The sequence below is a fragment of the Mytilus galloprovincialis genome, chromosome 10 (assembly GCF_965363235.1).
Source record: "Mytilus galloprovincialis chromosome 10, xbMytGall1.hap1.1, whole genome shotgun sequence".
NCBI classification, from domain to species: Eukaryota; Metazoa; Mollusca; class Bivalvia; order Mytilida; family Mytilidae; genus Mytilus; species Mytilus galloprovincialis.
Window position 1 is genome coordinate 73,990,335 of NC_134847.1, and position 20,648 is coordinate 74,010,982.

At 32.1% G+C, this 20,648-nt stretch overlaps 1 long non-coding RNA gene across 5 annotated transcripts; it reads right to left on the reverse strand.

Annotated features, from left to right (window-relative positions):
• Positions 1 to 3,210: 3,210 nt before the first annotated feature.
• Positions 3,211 to 19,748, reverse strand: LOC143048356 (uncharacterized). Of its 5 annotated transcripts, none has more exons than XR_012969802.1 (4): positions 19,629 to 19,748; positions 7,304 to 7,437; positions 5,787 to 6,471; positions 3,211 to 3,331 (listed from the first exon to the last, which is right to left on the reverse strand). It is a non-coding gene; the product is annotated as an uncharacterized LOC143048356 (long non-coding RNA). The 5 variants fall into 5 exon arrangements; XR_012969806.1 differs by lacking the exon at positions 19,629 to 19,748 and adding an exon at positions 15,124 to 15,146; XR_012969804.1 differs by lacking the exon at positions 19,629 to 19,748 and adding an exon at positions 11,719 to 11,814.
• Between the last annotated feature and the right edge of the window lie 900 nt (positions 19,749 to 20,648).

Here is a 20,648-nt window from a genome sequence, read left to right on the forward strand (position 1 = left end):
AGGAATTATGATAAATATTTCATTTTTGAAAACTGAATTATATAGAATTTCTTATCCGTGTGTTTATCACTGCCCAACATTAAAAAGAGAAACTCATCATAGACACTAGGATTCAGATTGTGTATGCCAGACGCGTTTCGTCTATTAAAGCCTCTTCAATGATGCTCCAATAAAAAAAAACTTTATTAAACCAAATAAAGTACGAAGTTGAAGAGCATTGATGATCCAAATATTCTGAAAGGTTTTGCCAAAAGCAGCTAAGACTTCATACCAATTACTAAACTTGAGAATAATAAGCATCCTTCCTTGGTTGAGGAGCATTGAGGACCAAATTCCGAAAAGTTCTTTTCCAAAAACAGTATAGACTTTAGACCAATTTCTTAACTTAGGAATAACAATCATCGCTTCTTAAAGTAGTTGAAGAGCACTGAGGACTCCAAATTCCGAAATGTTTTGCCAACAGCAGCTAAGACTTTAATTACTAAACCTGATATTTTACTAATTGCTCACTAGTGCCGGAATAAATGTATCCAAATGGATGCCTTTCATACATAAAAATCCCCTATAATCTTGGCTGTTGAATACAAATATGATTGTTTTTTTTTAATTCAGGAAGAAACCCAGATATACAAGCACTTACATTGGTTAATATATAGTATCAGCAAGGTTATAATAACAGTATGACCACTAAACATGTAATCTCCACAGGTCTTCATTCCGGTCACTTTCATTCCCATTCCGAGGTAAATTATCAAAGCTCTTCTTAACTTCGCCCAGTTGTTTGTAAATTCCTGTAAAAAAAGAACATATATTTTGTTTCTTTGTTTGATAAGGTATTGTACAAACAAAAATGTGTCCCCATTACACGGATGCCCAACTCGCACTATCATTTTCTATGTTCAGTGGACCGTGAAATTGGTGTCAAAACTCTAATTTGACATTAAAATTAGAAGGATCATATCATAAGGAACACATATACTAAGTGTCAGGTTGTTTGGACATCAATTTCATCAAAAACTTCCTTGACCAAAATTTTTAACCTGAAACTGGACAGACGAACGAACGAACGGACGGACGAACGGACGCACAGACCAGAAAACATAATGCCCCTCTACTATCGTAGGTGGGGCATACAAATAATATCTTTGTAAATTAATACACAACTTGTTTCATTTCTAAAGAGACTACAATTGATATTTTAGTGCGTCTTTCTATGCTGTGATTTTGCACTATTGTTTCGGGTAAGGGTGAAGGTTGAACCTTTTAAAACTTGTAACCCCGTTGCATTTATTTGAACCTGTCCTTAAGTCAGTGGTTGTCATTTGTTAATGTGGTTCATAAGATTTTCTCGTTTCTCTTTTTTATTTATATAGACCGTTGATTTTCCTGTTTGAATGGTTTTACACTATTCATTTTTCAGACCCTTTATAGCTTGCTGTTCGTTGTGAGACAATGTGTCGTGTTAAAGACCATACTTGACCTATTATAGTTCAATTTTAAAAATTGTGACAAATGGAGAGTTGTCTCATAGGCACTCATACCACAACTTCTTATATCTATAGACACCGAATATATTTTTTCAACCCTTTGGTAGGTGATTTAGGGAATTATTTTTGTGCGTCTAGAATTTTGCTGTCTTGAAACTTTACTTGTGTAATGGATTTGTAATGTTTAAAATACCGATTGAGTTAATCAATATCCCTTCTGTTATAAAACAAAAATCCGTCAACATAAACAAACTACATGTATAAGTTGGTTCTGACCAAGGTACACAGTTTTAAATATTTACATTTGTGTATATTTGTTTTTGATACTGCACCTTAAAGTTGATGGAACAATTTCGTATTTTCATAAGTTACTGTATATTGTTCAATTTTACAATTCTTTGATGAAAAAGGTGTCAAAACAATTTATTTATAGCCTGGGATCCTAGCTCCCTGCTTGACAGTAGATGTGTACAGGAATTTGTACCAGGATGTCACGCTTTACTATTTGCACTCGACAGTTAATCAAACAACTTATACTAAAAAAAAGTTTTGGAGCTGATCTGATGGTTATCTTGTTGAACGGTTGTCAAGCGTGCAGTGGCAAATGTTTTAAAATAAGAGGTTAGATAAAAAACAAAACACATTCTACCCATTTGGCTATTATACGTTGTAAATCAGGTCAAGTTCGATTAAATTAAACATAACCAAACTAACAATGATTGATTAATAACTAAAATTGAGATCGAACAAAACCACAAATGAATATTTCAAAGATTACGGGGACCAAACAATAAATAGGGAAAAAGCTAATATTATTAAAAGCAGGGGCGGATCCAGCCATTTTAAAAAGGGGGATTCCAAACCCAGGACAAAAGGGGGTTCTACCTATATGTCCCCATTCAAATGCATTGATCGGCCAAAAAAAGGGGGGTTCCAACTCCCGGAACAACCCCCTCCCCTTGGATCCGTGAATGAAAAGTTAAAATCAGAAATAATCTAAACAAGTCTAAGTTATACCCACGATTCCGTACGTGTATTGTGTTATTATAGAATTGGATACAAAATCAATCCAATATATTGTTAATAAATCTCGGGTTCTAGCAGTATTTGAGTCGTGGCATTTCCCTGTGCCACTACGGAGCTTTTGAAGCTTTCATTCGTTATTTTATGCTGCTATACGATGGCAGCAATAACATTAAGCTTTCAGCTGATTGGCTCTCTCACCCAAATGGCACCAATCAAAATCCTTGATTCGCGACCGTTGAGAGTAGAGGCCCTCGCGAGTTGGAGTCGATCGAGAGAAGGGACGGAATTATTTGGGTTATCTTTGTTGTAGGACTGTGTCACAGGAACGCCTTATTTTTTATTTAACCATGATGAAAATCATAATTAAAGTTTGTAACATTTGATTTATACTGCACAACCATGCTGTTTAGTAGTTTTGTCTAGTTCTATTCAATTCCTAAATACTAGCAATAGAAAATGACGAAATATTTGCCTCTTCGAAAGTATTTATATAGTATAAAAATAAGATGTGGTATGATTGACAATGAGACGTTTTCCGAGTAAATGCAATCATTTTTGTCGGTTGGATTTAATATAATAATACTATTTGACGTTTTGAAACCAAAAATACTTAGAAAATCAAATCATCCATAAGAATTAAAATGTACATCTACTTGAAATACAATTGATCAATTTAAATGTACAACATAAGTATTCTTACCAATCTGTCACAGTTGTACTTTTCTTGTGGCATGGGTAGGTTTGTCATCACTATGCATATTGCACGCATGAGGTACACTGTTCCACTAATGAGTAAACCTCTTCTTAATGCTATAAATCTGAAATACAATTTAATAAATTCAAATTCGATATGCCAATGTAGAGTTTGCTTCATTTCTTAATTTTATACTTAGATATAGGAAGATGTGGTGTGAGTGCCAATGAGACAACTCTCCATCCAATAGATATAGGAAGATGTGGTGTGAGTGCCAGTGAGACAACTCTCCATCCAATAGATATAGGAAGATGTGGTGTGAGTGCCAATGAGACAACTCTCCATCCAATAGATATAGGAAGATGTGGTGTGAGTGACAATGAGACAACTCTCCACCCAATAGGTATAGGAAGATGTGGTGTGAGTGCCAATGAGACAACTCTCCATCCAATAGATATAGAAAGATGTGGTGTGAGTGCCAATGAGACAACTCTCCATCCAATAGATATAGGAAGATGTGGTGTGAGTGCCAATGAGACAACTCTCCATCCAATAGATATAGGAAGATGTGGTATGAGTGTCAATGAGACAACTCTCCATCCAATAGATATAGGAAGATGTGGTGTGAGTGCCAATGAGACAACTCTCCATCCAAATAACAATTTATAAAAGTAAACCATAGGTCAATGACGGGCTATAAAGGGCCCCAAAATTACTAGTGTAAAACCATTCAAACGGGAAAACCAACGGTTTAATCTATATAAAAAACGAGAAACACGTATAAATTACATAAACAAACGACAACTACAGTATTGTACATCAGATTCCTGACTTAGGACAGGTGCAGACCTTTGCAGCGGGATAAAACGTTTTAATGGTACCAAACCTTCTCCCTTTTTCTGAAACAATAACATAACATCACAACATAGAAAAACACACGATAAAATATCAATTGAAAGGCTTAACTCGATCAGAAAAACGTAAATTAACACACTATGAACGAATACATTTGGTTAGCACAGTTAAGTTTCAGAATAAGTCCAGTAACAGTCATCCTTTTATATTATCATAATCTTCATAAATGTACCAATATTGAAGTATTGACTTCCAAGACACTAATTCGCCGATATTTTTCAGTATGCAATGACCTTAACTAGTAACTTCTTTCACCGCACAGCGCAAGTGCGAGGGGGAAAACCGCGACAAACATGCTCCAGACGATCAATTGTATATAACTTATTCTAAAGAACACATCTTTTAAAAGAAATGTATATATATATACAAATTAATATAATTTCACGATAAAATTCTGAAAATTATCATCAGAAAGATAAAACATGTTTATGCATTTAAAAGCATGTGTTAAGTGTCTCATAAGTCAAATTTATGACTGGGTATTGATTGTTTTATTGAATACTTTGATTTGTAATTATTGTCAATCAATATGTGACACTATAATAAAATAATTATTTATTATTTATATGCTTGCATTGGTTCAATAATTACGATAACATTAAAATTTTAAGAAACTCATTGCACGACTTAAAAGTTTCAGACTTGGCCCGGGTAAGTTTCAGATTTAGAACTGTCATTGTCAGATTTAGAACTGTCAAGTTTCAGACTTAGCACATAAAGTTTTAAACTTACCACAGCTAAGTTTCAGACTAAGCACAGTTAATATAAAAAAGATGTGGAATAATTGCCTTTGAGATAGCTCAAAATAGACCACATGACACAGAAAGTGACAACTGTAGGTCACCGTACAGCTTTCAACAATGAACAAAGCCCATACCACATAGTTAGCTAGAAACGGCCCCCGAAATAAAAAATGTAAAACAATTCAGACTAAAAACAAGAATGTGTCCAAAGTACACGGATGCCCCACTCCCACTATCATTTTCCATGTTCAATGGACCGTGAAATTGGATAAAAAATATAATTAGGCATTAAAATTAGAAAGATAATATCATAGGGAACATTTGTACTAAGTTTCAAGTTGATTGGACTTCAACTTCATCAAAAACTACCTTGACCAAAAACTTTAACCTGAAACATGCACTTTCATTTTCTATGTTCAGTGGACCGTGAAATTGGGGTCAAAACTTTAATTTGGCTTTAAAATTAGAAAGATCATATCATAAGGAACATGTGTACTAAGTTTCAAGTTGATTGGACTTCAACTTCATCAAAAACTACCTTGACCAAAAACTTTAACCTGAAACATGCACTTTCATTTTCTATGTTCAGTGGACCGTGAAATTGGGGTCAAAAGTTTAATTTGGCTTTAAAATTAGAAAGATCATATCATAAGGAACATGTGTACTAAGTTTCAAGTTGATTGGACTTCAACTTCATCAAAAACTACCTTGACCAAAAACTTTAACCTGAAGCGGGACAGACGGACGAACGAACAGACGAACGAACGAACGAACAGACGGACGGACGAACGAACGAACGAACGGACGCAAAGACCAGAAAACATAATGCCCCTCTACTATCGTAGGTGGGGCATAAAAATTGCGGCCTAATTAACTTTATTAAATCAGATCTACATTTTAAAAAAAGATAATGAGGCTTACCTATTCTTATGGAGTATCATCATTATAATTCCAATAACAAATAAGGAATATATAATTCCTTCTGTAACTCGATATGCCCATGGTACGTATGGCACATTGTCTAATAATAAGTCTGGAAGAGGTCTAAATTTTGTTTTATCAGGCAAACGCGATTGAGCTACTACAATACAAAATGTCGAAAAGAAATGGACGAAAAGTACATAAATAGCTGCAAGGCCGAATTTCCACATTTCCTGGTCCAGTTTTCCGTTGTTTTTTCTTCCTTTAATACCGGGCACAATTTCGATAAACTGCACTGAATGCCCGTTTGTGTGGCCATTTTTGAAGCCGTTTGTATATCCATTTGCATGGCCATTTTTGCCAGAAACTATAGCACTTTCACTTTCAACTAGTTCGTTCTTACTGCCATTCTGATTATGCCCGTTTGTTCCATTCTGAGGCTTTAAAGACTGCATCACTAACATAACTTGTTTCGGATTATTTAAGTCCGTGACCGGAAGTGCTGGTTGGCCATTTTCGTCAGTTAAAGAAAGAAACACTCTTCCATCCATCAAGTGTTGTTCACAGTAAACCTTTGTACTCTGATGTATTTCTTTGTTTCCATTCTTGTCATGTTGTGGAAGAAGAGCTTCATTATTTTCAGTTTCATCATCGTCTAAGCCAAATATATATTTTATCAGGTGTTCTGAAAATTTACAAAACACATTTTCCATATTGAAAAGGTCATTGTCATGAAGTATAAAAACAATTATAAATATAATACTTTTAATGTCTAACCAAAGACACCGTTCATATGTGTACCGGGCTAGATTTTTAAACAACTGTAAAAGGGATAAGAAATAAATATTACAAGTTAACTTATACGAATAAATTGCTTTTTATAACTGTTTATTTTTTTTTACATAGGGATTTTACCATAAATATTTATTCTGGCAAGAGCAGGGGGAGAAACAATATTATCACAAATGTCGAGTTGCTGACCTTTTATAGTTGAGATTGGTTGCGCATGTGGTCAGTATGTTTATTCATGAAAGAAAATATGTCAACATATAAGGCCAACGAAAGGTAGGCGAAACAAGGAAGAGATCAGAAAACAACCTTGTCATTGACTGTCCACATCCCCTGTCCTAATACATGTAAAACAGAAACAAAATGTATTTCATGAATTTTTGTGGCTTTATATATATATGTATGTATATGCTTATATCGGGATATTTGACAGTCAACTGCCTCCTAGATAGATAATTACATGTTTTTTAGCCTTAAATATGCACTCAAAGCAATTCCATGCTGTTTTGGTCAGGTCTATTTTGTAAATTGGATATATGTTTTAGTATGTTTTGTCATGTACGAGAATTTGGGTCAAATACGAATTTGACAGCTAATGCCCCTTTAGATTTTAATCAAATGCCTTAGTCTGCCTGATAGTCATAATGTTTATTTCAATATGTCCAATGTCCCATTAAACAACCAGTCACTTTACAATTTTCTGCTAATGATTACAAGTATTCACATACGTATTCCATTGTTAAAATCCGATAGTTCAAGGTTGCTAAACGGGTTACGTATTCTAAACTTTTTCATTTTTGTGTTTTTGTCTTTAGTTCTGGGTTTCAGTTATTGCTGTTCCAAAGTTTCTGGCTTCATAATCCTGAAAAAAGATATTAATATATTCTTAAATAAAACGTTTTGATCAATTAATTACAAGTTAGATTCTCAAAGTAAGATATATATATATGAGCTACAGTTAAACAAAATGAAACAAAATAATCGTACTGGCACAAGTGTTTCATAATGGAAGAATCAACGTTAAATAAGACAAGTAGCCAGATATGATCCATATAAGATGAATAACCTGCAAACATATCGTCTATCTGTTCATCTCGGCATAAAAAAGGGTAGAGGAGATATGCCTTCAAATGGTGTGTCGCACTGGTTTCCCATCGTCCCTTGGGCACAGATTATCACTTACGGACATTAATCTCATATATACCTAATCTCAAGGTAGCATCTCAGACTTTTATTATTAGTTATATGTAGTGTGTTAGTGACCTTATACCATATACGGATTCGGTAAATAAAACCACGCCAACTGACAGTAGTTATATTGTTGGCTTTTTCAAAACTACCTCTACCCTTTTTTATTGGGAAAATATGCGTCATTTTCATCAAATTGGGAAATTCAAAATAAACCACAAATATGACTGAAACTTCAATTTACAGACCCCTTTTCAAGAGTCAACTCTTGCTTTGAAATAAGACCCCTTTTTGTCAGTGATTATACATAAATAGACCCTCATATCTGCACATATAGTCATTTTAGGCATGAAAAATGTTTAAATGAGTGTTTTTCCTTTTGTATTTATGCACAAATACTACTAAGACTGCACTGTTTGGGAAAAAAAACTGAGTTGTCTTTTTGGGAATAATTTTAAGCCATTTTTTAAATTGGGATTTTTCTCCAGGGGAAAAAGCCTTTATTCTCCACTAATTTAAGGCAAACAATATCACTGACTGATTACATATTACATATATTCAGCGGTCTCGCCGTGTTCACTTTTAACCAATGATATCCCTAGAAATATAAAAGAGGCTATGATTTGGTTCCATTAATAGTCAACACACTCGATTAAGTAAAGATTTCAGAGTAAGGAGCAAATTGCAAAGTTGTATATGAACCTATTCAATAATACCTCAATTACTGAATCTGTCAGTGTGTAAACATTTATAGTTTTATAATTTTATTACAACCTTTGCACGATCACATAAGTTATATTGGTGAATCTGTTCAAACAATTTTAAAGAGACTTTTGTTCCACTTCGGGCGTCAATGATGAGTCTTTTGAAACCAAAACGCGCAGGTGTATATAGTATTTTAACCTGGTATTTATGATGCGTTTATTTAATACTTTAAGATAAATCTATTTGTCATGTAAAGTTCTGTCATTCCACTTAACTAACTCTCATTTCAAAAATAGTGTTATAAACATCCTAACATATTAGTTTAAGTTGTTTAAAGCATACCTCGGCATGGTAACACGTAAACAAACTGACGCAAGTTCAGTGGAGATTCAACAGGTTAATAATAGAATACGAACTTAAAGGTCATAGTCATGAAGTATAAACAATTATTAATATACTGTAACTCTAGTAATACTTAAAATCTTTTAACGTCTAACCAACCCAATGACACTGTTCATACAATCGTTTAAACAACTGTAAAGGGAATAGAAATAAATAATACGAATAGATTGCTTTTTAATTGAAAGTTTTTTATAACTGTTTATATTTAACATAAATATCTATGAATAATTAAGTTCTTCAAGGATGATATTTTCTGTCCTACATAATGACATTGTACATTTCTTGTCGATATTGTTATGGTTGAGTTGTATTTGAGTAATATACTACACGCTTCTAGTTAGTCTCTTATGATCAAATTATGTAATTATATAAGAGCTGCATGGAATAGTCTTATAACTTTATATGTCATATTCTGTAAACATAGACGTCATTCTGAACTCATAAGCATATAAATGGACTAAAACATAAATTTAAATATAACATTATGTTAAATACAATGAGAAATATAAAATTTCATGTATATGAATTACTGACAGATTTACAGATTAAATGAGCGCGACTTTTTAAATAGTGAAAACATTTAAGTTTCTATTCCAATAACAATTGAACTTTTTATATTACATGTAATTCGAGAATTCAGTTATCTTTATCTGTTATATACATTTGTATTTAAAAAACTTGAACAACTTCTTAAAATCAGACAGACCAGACCGTACGCGTACAGTCCGACCGTACGCATACTGTCCAAATACTCATATGGTCTGGAAAAACTACACAATGCAATCGGCTGTAAATACGTACGTATGATGCATTTAAAATTGGCTGGCCACTAAATGAAGTTGACCCTTTTGAAGTGTTACTAATATTGATTTAAAAGTTTTATTTTAGCCTATACAGAAATCATAAGCTCTATTGAGCTTTTAAATCGTCATATAACGAACTAATCATATTAACTAACCCATGCAAGTTAGAAAGAAGCAAAATAACATACCAATCATGCATGGAGAGAACAACGCAAAATTTGACACATAACTTTAAGTGAATGAACTTGTATAAAATGTTATGAATAATTAATTAATCCAACTTAAATAGTTAATGCTTAAATCGATCATTGCTTTATCAGTTAATTGATAAAACATTATTACAAATAAGCAAGTACATGAACAGTTTGAAACTGTATCATGGCAAATGTACACACAATCATGATGTTCATCAAGACAGAAGGCCAAACATGCTGGTTTACAGCTCGGTATTCACTCCGGGTACATATGCAGTTGAAACAGATTTTATTGCTTAGCAACACTAGATATATAAAAGTTACATGTATTTTGAATGTTTTGTGTTCCAAAAAGGTATAATGGGACATTGGTGGGTGTTTTCGTCATTGTAGACAATGATAAGTCTGTATTAACACCTGAATTGTATTCGATACTGTCCACTCAGTAACACTATCTATGGTTGTGTAAATATCTATAGTCCATCTCAACATGAAATTGTTATATTCATATAATACTTCCATAATCTCAATAAATACAATTATACTAAGTACATACAATTATTACCAGATATGATATATTATATTTTATACAATTTAAGGTTATTTTTACAAAAACACACGTCCATCAAAAATAAAAATAATGAACAAATTATCCTTCTGAAATACTAAATGCATTGCACTTTTATACATGAATAGAGGATGTTTATCCTTAAAAAATATTCTAACTAGTACTGGCGTGTCTCTACTCAAAGTAATTTCTAAAGTGTAAACACCTGAACAGTCTTTTTTTAAATTAGTTACATATCTTGAACCTGAGTGAAATATGATTGCTCCGCTTGACAGCGTTCGATATTTTTTATATCTTACATTTCAATGAACAAATAAATAAGAAAACTATAAACTTCTGAAAAATGATATTCTTACCATTCATGCATGATTCAAGAAATATATCCCGACTTTACTGGTACCCGATAGGGAATTGAAATCAATGATCCTTGTTATTCTGCTCCAAGTCATATAAATCTTTTATATAGTAATTCATGTCCGTGTTAAGCATGAATTTTAAAGTGTGTATGATTACAGGTAACTAGACAGAATTGATTGGGTTTTCTCTGTCTTTTTTAATTGGACGGTGTAGAGCACAGTTTAATTATCGTGTCTCACTTAATTTAAATTTATTTCACTGACCACTCAATGTGTTTAAAGCTCCTAAAGGGAGATCAAGCTTAAACATGTAATAGCATAATAGAATTACATGTAGGTAAATGTATGATTAATTTCTTTTCAAATATTTATCCAAAACTCTCAGTGCTTTTATATAGTTCATGTTTTAATCAAACAATAAAATAAAATGTGAAGAATTCGTCCAAATCATACACGCGAACGTCACAATGAACTCGTATTATATGTATCGTATGTGTTTAATGTATACACACTTTTAAAGCAAAGCTTCCCGTTATTTGATTCCACCTTTTTAAAAAATTACAAATTGCATATTATTAAATATCAGTTATACGTCCTTGTTTGCATTCATGTCTTAATAATACTTTGTCTAAGGCCATGTTACCGCTTTTTAAAACTAATTAAAAACAACTTTTTTTAGCCGAATTAAAATCAAATACTGCTTTTTTTTTTTGGAAACATTGTAGTTTTCAATTGACTTTTGCATTATATAACTGAATGCAATACTAAATGCATGATAAATAATCGATTAGTTAATATTTCAAAGATGTAAGCAATGCAACTTTTGTACACAAATCATGTTCGGCATTTGCCACTGAACATTCAGCAAAATACAACAAATAATATCTACTGGCATGTACCATGTACAATTTTTCATAGACGCCTTACCTTTAAAAATATTGTCGGCCATGATTTTTTTAAAATATTCAAAAGCTCCTTTGTATATGCATGGCTGGTCCTTTAGCGACCAGGTATTTAAATTGAAAAGGGAGATACATATCGACCTCTTCTCTACGTCAATCAATTCTCTGTTTAAAGCAGTGATTAATAAAATCAATATTTTAAGTTTTTTAACAGAGCAAACATTGTTTCATTTACAGTGCCAAGGTAAAAATATATTTCTAGTTACAACAAGCATCCACAAAGATGCATATCAAATGAAGGAGTTAAAGGGACATTTTGTTTAGCGATGCATCATAAAAAAGCAAACAGTTTGTAGTCAGATTAATTATGTCCAGCAACATGTCAATCCAAAAGCATCAATGGAGGAAATAAGGTTACAACAAACAATAGGTCTTGGGGTCGTCGTCCTACGATGTGTAAGGACCAACCATACCGTATGGTCAGCTACAAATTCCATCAATAGCATAATGAGAAAAACATCATCAATAACTAATGAACTGATTTAAGTCAATATAATCGATGAACGAAACACAATAATGGCAGACGAAAATTATGACCACAGGCGCCTAGTTTTTACCAGGTATATACAGATTGTGAATAGGTTGAACATATGTTTGAGGACTAACACACACACAGCACACACACACAGCACACACACACACACGAACTTGATAGAACAGCACACACTTTACAAAAAAAAGATAACAACCAATTTGAAAAGTACCTAAGTGAAATGCTTAAAATCTTACAAAAGAGCACTTGTTTTTGAAAGTCTGGAGATGATGGAACGCTGCTCAGCAGCTTAATCAGTATGCGACTAGTCGAGGCATCAGCCGGCAATATTTGTAATACTAATTAAATTGTAAATTGTATTATCATTCTTTAAAAGATATGAATATAGCGATTAATATTTTCTAATCCAGTCGGTTAAAAGGATATTAATGTTACACTTTTTACACTTAAAACTTCTGAAATTTTAACAAATACTTCCGTGTTTACACCTCAGCTTTATTCTGAGTACAGACAAACTTACAGATGGAACAGTTTAATGGCAAAGCTGGACCAAGATTTCACAAAATTGAAACTTGTTTTATAATTAACGTTGTAGTTATTATGTAATTTTACCATGCAGTACGAAAAGTTGCAGTGAATCCAGTATTAAACAAATAAATATTCATACATAGGACATAAACAATTGAATACGCACACAAATAGTTCTTTAAGGAGTGGAACTACAGTACTGAAAATATAGTGTTATAAATATAAAAAAGAAGATAAGGTATGATTGCCAATGCGACAACCGAAATGACACATGTAAAAAAAATTCAAACGCGAAAACTAACAGCCTAATTTATACATGTACAAAAAATGAACGAAAAACAAATCATGTAACGCATCAACCGTGAACAAACGACCACTGCATCACTGCCGGCTCCTGAATTAGGACATGCACATGCATACAGAATGTGGCGGGGTTAAAAATGTTAGCAGGATTAAAGACGTTAATCATTCAGATTTATGTACTACATAAATACTTCCAAGACCAGTATATAGTTTAGCCATAATATTTGATAAAAACAAAAAAATCAAAATTGTACCAAATTGTATTTTAGAAACAGGGAGATTTGGTTTATAAATATTTCGAGTTTAATGTTAATTTATGTTTCTTTTCCATGTGTTTTCAAAGATGGCATCTTATTAAAGGAGAAGGAAGCCATTTATCGTTTTCCGAAATCCTATGCTTTAGATGTATATGGTTGTCATTGTGAACTTTTGTCGTAATTTTTATTGATGGCAAGTCCTTTTTGGTATCTATATCCAGAATGTGATGCATAAAGCATCGGTAAAAATTTTTAGTTATTGTAGTGCAATAAACCAATTTGAGAAAAATGTTTGAGATATTCCCTTCATTTAGTTATGGTAGTGCAATAAAGCAAGTTGTGAAAAATGTTTGAGATATTCCCTTCATTTAGTTATGGTAGTGCAATAAAGCAAGTTGTGAAAAATGTTTGAGATATTCCCTTCATTTAGTTATGGTAGTCCAATAAAGCGAGTTGTGAAAAATGTTTGAGATATTCCCTTCATTTAGTTATGGTAGTGCAATAAAGAAAGTTGTGAAAAATGTTTGAGATATTCCCTTCATTTAGTTATGGTAGTGCAATAAAGCAAGTTGTGAAAAATGTTTGAGATATTCCCTTCATTTAGTTATGGTAGTCCAATAAAGCGAGTTGTGAAAAATGTTTGAGATATTCCCTTCATTTAGTTATGGTAGTGCAATAAAGCAAGTTGTGAAAAATGTTTGAGATATTCCCTTCATTTAGTTATGGTAGTCCAATAAAGCGAGTTGTGAAAAATGTTTGAGATATTCCCTTCATTTAGTTATGGTAGTGCAATAAAGCAAGTTGTGAAAAATGTTTGAGATATTCCCTTCATTTAGTTATGGTAGTGCAATAAAGCAAGTTGTGAAAAATGTTTGAGATATTCCCTTCATTTAGTTATGGTAGTCCGATAAAGCGAGTTTTGAAAAATGTTTGAGATATTCCCTTCATTTAGTAATTGTAGGGCATTGTTTCAATCTACACAAACAATAAAGGACAATAGATATTTGCACTACAATAGACTATTTAAATTGAATGTACTATATCAAGTGAAATTAAGGTATTTATTGTACATCTCCTTTTGGCTTAAACAAAAACTCAAGCTCCCAATAAAAAATTTCTGAAACACATAAAACGTTTAAATATCTGCGTCTGACGGGACAATAAACGACCTGATTTACTTAAATACCATTGAAAAACAATAATGTCAGAAGAAAACCTTTAGAATTTACTGCTTCCTTGTTGCGGTCAGATGTACACCTAATTTGGTTAGTGGTATAACAGCACACATTATTACTGCAAATTATCAAAGAGAGGCGACAGATGCCAAAGTTACATTCACACTTATAAATCGACACTGACAACGCAATGCAACAAACTAATGAAAAGGACTAGAATAATCAAATCTATACCAGTAAAAAAACCCGACAGTCAAAATTAACAAAGTACGATCTAAGAGTAGTCCTGAATTTTAATTATATATAATGGAAAAGGACATGAGTATTATTTCATGACACAAGAACACGATATTAAATAAAGGCAACAGTAGTATACCGCTGTTCAAAACTCATAAATCCATGGACAAAAAACAAAATCGGGGTAACAAACTAAAACCGAGGGAAACGCATTTAATATAAGAGGAGAACAACGACACAACACCGAAAAGCAACACACAAAACACCACGAGAATAACAAATATAACATCAAAACCAAATACAAGAAACACTTCAAAAGCCATATATACGAGTCATAGAAAAAAAGTAAACATAAACAAATGAAAATAGTAACAGACCTGGTTGTGTAGACATACAAATAGTGTGACCAAGTGACGTGTTCGAATTCGGAGATTTTTAAATGTTGTTCACGCTACAGTAATATTTGATCCTATCTGTATCATGATCATGGATTATGTCATTTAAGATGGCTACTTTAAACACGTAGAAAACTTTGTTCAATGGCATGCATGAGTTGAATATAAAATTTAAGAAATCTGAAAAACAATTGTGGTTATTGAAACTCAACAGTTATAAATCTCAACTTAAATCAATTTTAAAAAAATACCATATTTTTCAGAATGTAAGTTTGGAATGTTGGCGTCTTTCTTTATATTTGCGAGGCTTGTTTTACATGTACTCTATTCCTCAGTCGTGTAGTCTTACATGCAGGGATAGTATTGTCAATCTTTTAAATATCAGCATTACAAGTAATTTTCTATAGAGCAAGCATTGTAATTGAATTGAAAAAATATATATTTGGAAATCAAAATCGTTATTTTTTAAATGTTCCGGTTAATCTTCCCCTTAATTATGTCTTTTTTTTTTAAATTCATAATGCTTGGCACAAAACAGGAACGAAAATATGTTGGCAAGATATCAAATATTATATATTATTCCTAGATTTTCCAAAAGGAATTCTTTTCTAAAAACAGGTCAATTACATTTTAAAACATGAAAAATAATGTTTAAATTTGGGATTAATATGTCGATCCGTGCCAGTTCCGGTTAATCTTCCCCTTAATTATGTCTTTTTTTTTAAAATTCATAATGCTTGGCACAAAACAGGAACGAAAATATGTTGGCAAGATATCAAATATTATATATTATTCCTAGATTTTCCAAAAGGAATTCTTTTCTAAAAACAGGTCAATTACATTTTAAAACATGAAAAATAATGTTTAAATTTGGGATTAATATGTCGATCCGTGCCAATAAGTTATTTAAACAAATGCCTTGAATTTTGAATATCATTTACAAATGGTTAATTTCATCAAATAATAAATGATACCGGTGGGTTATGAAAACAGAAAAGAGATATGGTCAATTTCATCGTAATTTATTTCACTCCATTTAAAAAATCTCCAAATGGTACTAAAATTCCAATGCAGCCCCACAGCCTTTAGCATATACTTAAAGGTTCTAACAATATTTTGGTGTATTGTGGAACATGTCACAATATTTATGGTAACACAATAGATGGTTCTTAACTGCAGTTTTGGTCGACTACAACAAAGGGCGCCTCCGAGTGCGGGAGTTTCTCGCTGCATTGAAGACCCATTGGTAGCCTTCGGCTATTGTCTGCTCTATGAACGGGTTGTTGTCTCTTTGACACATTCCCCATTTTCATCCTCCATTTTAATTATTATTTACTTTAAATTTAATTGCAGACATGTATAAGGACATTAACCAAAACCCAAACTAGATAGAAGACTGTTTTATCATTCAGGAGCAAACTATTCAACTTCATGTTGGGAAATCTCCTTTGCTGTAAAATTTCACAACATGAACATGAAAATTTGACGACTTTGTAACAAAAATGTATTCAGCTTCAATGTATACCACTGAATATGGAAATTTGTAAATTTAAAAAAAATTTTTTTTTGTTTGAAATATTCAGATTTTATCAATTTCAACAACTTTCTGTTACAGACCCTGTGGGTAAAATAAATTCAGGAGAAATTGGCCTTACCTTTTGTCAAAAATGAAAAAAAAAGTTATCATAGACCAGGTAAAACAAGGACAAAATGTCAAATAAAGAAACGGTTTTTGACAATTTTATACACTATAAAACCGATTCCGGCTATCCACATGATCTCTCGACTCAAAATTAAACAGTGTTCTAAATAATCATGAAAAAAGCCACGGTTTCCAATAGCCGTTGAGAGTCTTACCAACAACTGATCATACACATATGCATAAAAATAAAAGTATGTATAAACAGGTGACGATGTCATTTATTACTTCGTCTAAAAATATATTTGAGAAGATGTGGTATGAGTGACAATGAGACAACTCTTAATTCAAGTTACAATTTGTAAAAGAAAAAAACATAATAGATCTTCAACACGGACTTCATTTCAAACTTACCACTTTATATATTTTATACTTTTTATAAAAAAATCTCGAAATATTCATTTTTTCTTTTTACTTTTTTACTTTCAACCAAAATTCTGAACCGATGATGATTGGTTTTCTAGACATCTGTAACCTTTCATTCAAATATACGCTGTAAGACCGAATATAAATAAATATTTTGAATTCATAATGTACACGTTGGCAATCCCATAAGGGTTATTAAGCCAGCTATTGTTCATTTAAGGTTAATAATTAATGTAAACATTTAAATTTTATATGGTCGAAGTATAATATGTTTGGATTTAATAGCTGCGGACGTCGTCAACACAAATGGTTTAAGCCATAATCAATAACTAGATGAATGATTTGTCACAGCCGTTATATATTTTCTTTTATTCTAAGGCCAATAAATCTTTTATTATCACTAATAAAACATTTCATATACAGATATACACGAAAATACTTTGAGGAAACGTAGACTAGATAGATATATTTTTTATATAGATATAAGAAGATGCGGTATGAGTGTCAATGAGACAACTCTCCATCCAAGTCACAAATTATAAAAGTAAATCATTATAGGTCAAAGCAAGTTTGTGGGACAGTCTGCTTAACATGTATGAGGGAGAGGGTTCGGTTAACATGTGTGAGGGGCATAACCCGACATGCACTCCTAAAAAGACCAAATTATAATCTGTTGTGTGAAAAAACAGTAGTTCCATCTTATTTGGTTGACAATGTATGTGTTCAAGCCACTACTGTAGAGTACCGAAATACCCCTAACTAGACATTTAACCAGAACGTCCATAGTGTCGCCGGTCGGCTGGGTCAGTTCTCTGATATAAAGACCTTTAGAGAAATTCCACTGTTAGAATTAAGTACTATCGCTTTAAACATTTGTTTCACATTTCACTCGGGAAGTTATGTCTCTTGTGTCTATTGGTTAACTTTGATGGTACAATTCAATATTTGAACTTTAATATATGAATACGTGTCCTCAATCGCACAAAAGTATAAGCAAATTTAAGATTTCACAGATTTTTTTAAAGACTTGACCAAACAAATGTGAAGTGTAAGTGGGAGGGTCGAGATTTTAAAATATCTAATTGATCAATGGTATCTTAGAACTTAAGTAAAATGTTTGAATTTGTAATCTAAATTACATTAGAACACTTTCGATGATAGTCTGTGAAGCCACTCAGAGACTGGCGGGAACTTATTGGCCGGTTTGTGAATCGTAGAGGATTTAGCCAGCTATATTTGAGTGACAATGTATTAAATTTATATTAAAATTTGTTAGAAGAGTTGAATGTTAAATCGATACGTGTCAGTCAACCGAATATTGATATACTATTATTCAACTTATATTTATAAAAGAATATCCTTATTGTCTTCACGCCACGCATTTGTAAAATCCATATATGTTATTATATACACTCTGCTTTACTTAGGAAACGGTTCTAAGAACTAATAGAAATCAATAGCAAAAAGGGTAAACAATGGTGAAATTTTCCTTCGCAAACCTACATGCTACTTTTAAAAGACATTATTTGTATTAAGAGGCTCCTGTGTTTGTGTTTCAAGTAAAAAGAAAGTGGATGTGGTAAGGGAAAACATTACCAGGAAGATCAGACATTTTGGGTGCCCTTTTTAAGAGCTTGGCCCCTATCAGTGCTAAACACACACGTAAATAGTCGTGTACACATGATAAGTTAACTGCTACCGAAGAATAAATCATAAATATTCTAAAGTATTTATATGGTAGTAATAAACATTAAAGATTTACAACAGGGAAGAAGTCGCATAAAGTGAACAGGTTGATTTAGTTTGGAAATGTCTTTTAACAGTTCTACAACCCTGCGACTTAGCTTTAAAAAACCAAAACTGTATGAAATAGTCCAAAGTGTTGGGTCTGTTATAAAATCGAATAGCAGATATTACTTTCTTATGATTTGAATAAATAAATTAAAAACCTTTATAAAAACAAAATCAATGTTTGAACAAACTTAATGAAATAAAAAGTCCTCCCGCAATGAGGTCAAGTATTTCAATTTAGCTGTTTAGTATGACAACTCTCGTTTGGAGAAAAAAAAATGAAATAGTTTCACGAATTGCTTAAGAAAAGTGGAAAGGGCCAATTAAATAAAACTTTATTAACACATACCATACATATTGACTGTTTCCCTTCGTTAAACCAGTTAAAAAAAATTTTTTAAATATATTTGCCTGCTGAATTACCCTTAACTTTTCCACATAGGTCATCGGAAACCCAGGTATTATTTTGTTTGGTCGTAAAAATCGAGATGCGTCTTTAATATCTAAGTTAAAACTATTAACTACTAATTTTATCCGATATTATGTAGAGCTACAAAAGAATATTATACGATAAACGTGTGTACCCCAAAAAAATGTTTAAAAACTGAATGAATTTCATTATTATTCTTACCTGATAGGTGTTGTTACAGGTACCCGTTTCGAAATGACAGTGTGTACCGGATAGTAACGACCGGAACTTCACGTAAGCAAATGATTGACGCAAAACAACGCCTCTTTCTATAGTGGTAGGTCAACATTTTTAATGCAAGAGTAATTTTCAATAATTTTAAAGAATTTATTTTGATTCATTAGTTTAACCTAGACCAACACAGCTATTTGATTTAATCCACTGGCCGCTTTTTAAAGAGGAGTATTTAATCAACACCAGATACATTGCTTATAAGTTAACGTTAGTACAGGTATATGTTTTGTCCATTACATGCTGTAAACCCCTACCATACTCTTATTAGACAAAAAGATAAATATTTTAATTATTCGAATTGAAGGCACATGAAGAGCAAAGTAATTTATAACAATGATTTAGATAATTGACATAATAATATTGACAATCATATATAATAATGAATGTACTCATCTCAATTGAAAGATCTTAAACCACAGACAGACCAGAGACATATGAATGTAGGCCAAAAAAGCATGGCAGTTATATAAACAGTACAATCCTAGTAGGGATAAGTCTTAAAATGGGTTACATTTAAAATTGTCTGTACTATATTGATAGTTTTCTGAGTTCAAAACATTTTTTGGTATAAATTGCAATTATTTCCAATACCTGTAAGTTTTCGTGAATAAAAAGCCAATTAAATTGAGTGGTATTTAAAATTTCAAGCTTTCTATAACATATCAAAATGTTATCATATAAAACTCCTTTCTAACGAGATTATAAAGGGGACTTTTGAAATGTTCTTAACTTTATCCAACGTGCATTTTTTACATAACCTATTCTTTGTGATTTATCTATATATATATATATATATATATAGTTTTTTTACATATCTGCCCGTCTCTTTATTTAGAGGCGTGTACTTATTCTTATATACGTAGATCTTTTATTGCTGACTAGATTTATGCCGACAAAAATCATACATTGATCTCGAGGGAAAATGTATTTGGATTTTTGTTAACTTGT